The following is a 1,783-nucleotide window of genomic DNA, read 5'->3' on the forward strand; positions in this document are numbered from 1 at the left end:
GGGTTTGGGTTTGGGTTTGGGGTCTTCATTTTCACCTGAAGGTTGCTCCCATGGAGGCAGGGCTTAAAAGCCTGAATTTTGCCTGAAACTCTCAGACTGAAGAAGTCTCTTGGAGAAGAGACAAAACGTTTCATTAGAGAAGAACCCGTCCAGAAGACCTACACAATTTTTTTCTTTTTGGTAAAAAGTTTTGTTATATTTGTTTTATTATATAACTGATATTTTACAAGAGTAAGAGTTCTGAGGTTTTATCAGTACAAAAAGGGTTTGAAGAATTTAGAGCTGAATCGTTTCTTTAGAAAATACTGTGATTTAAAAAACGCGTATTCTGAATAAATGTTACAAAAGTGTTCATTTGAATAAAACTCAAATATTTACAAAATACACTGAATTTCAAATTCAGTGTATTTATACAAACCAGCATACAAACATGATTTGTAACCCGTAAAAAACATTTTGTGTGTAACTTTGGGTATTTGCAATTGTGTTCAAATGTACGCACAAGTTACAGTAAATTAGTACAAGCACAAATATAATTTACCCAAACATTAAAATTTCACACAATTTTTTTACTTTCAACCTCACAAATCTGATAATTACACATTCAAACAGGCTCCTAGGCATTAAAGTCATTAAATACGCACAGAAAAAAACTACATTTACATACAGATCAGGTTATGAGCACAAAACATTTTGAGACTGTTTTCATGCTGTCAAGAGCTCCCAGATTCAAGTGTAAATGATGCGTTTACATGCTGCTAAAAAGCTAGGACATTTGAACTTCCTTTGGAGCTTTGTATTAATTTCTTGAAAAAGTTCTTCCCTTTACTTGTGTCGAGTGGTAACGCAAGAAGTTCCAGGGCATGGTACTTGTTAAAAAAAAAGAAAAAGAAATCACAAAATCAAAACTGACCTGTCATTGTTTTTATCATACTGAAAAGTAGAACAAAGGGATGCTGAATTCTTCTTCTTTCTTTTTTTATTTTCTTAAACAAAAAAGTGAGATGTGTAAAATAGTATCAAACAAGTAGCCCTTCATGTTCGTCTGTACGCCTGAAGTAGCTCTCAGCCTCAAATGTTTCATGATTGCAGCTATAGTTGATGTTTAAGTTTTATCAACCAAATTTTCCATCAACTTTTAACATTTTAACAAAAACACGACGGTCTGCTAAAGAGAACATACCACTGGGCTTACCCAGTGAGTTGTTAGGAGACAAACAGAAAGGGTAATTAACTATTTCTGTCCTGCACTTTTACCGAGTTGGGGCATCAGGTCACTTTATTGACCAAAATTTATTCACTCTTTTGAATCAGACTCTCATTGACTGAAGTGTGAGGTTCGTTAGCCTGGTAAAAACCAGACCCTTGTCCTTCTTTTTGCTTCGTACGAGGGTCTGTACTCGCGGCTATAGAGAAGTGATTCTTGCTGGAGGCGTGGCCTCTGCTGAAGTTTAAAATGATTGGATCTGTTGGCCGCGACATATGTTGCTGTGAAGGAGGCTAAGCTAAGAAGCTAACCGGAAAATGTGTGTGCTGTAAACCAGTGGTTCCCAAACTTTTTATCTTCTGACCCACAAAGTATCCATGGCAAAAACTTGTGACCCCAAATATTACTGGTCTGAGTACATAAATTTTGTTAATAACCCTAAAAACAGGTTTTTGACAGCTTGTACACAAATATACACTCACCGGCCACTTTATTAGGTACACCATGCTAGTAACGGGTTGGACCCCRTTTTGCCTTCAGAACTGCCTCAATTCTTCGTGACATAGATTCAACAAG

The sequence above is a fragment of the Austrofundulus limnaeus genome, unplaced genomic scaffold (assembly GCF_001266775.1).
Source record: "Austrofundulus limnaeus strain Quisiro unplaced genomic scaffold, Austrofundulus_limnaeus-1.0 Scaffold116, whole genome shotgun sequence".
In the NCBI taxonomy this organism is placed as follows: Eukaryota; Metazoa; Chordata; class Actinopteri; order Cyprinodontiformes; family Rivulidae; genus Austrofundulus; species Austrofundulus limnaeus.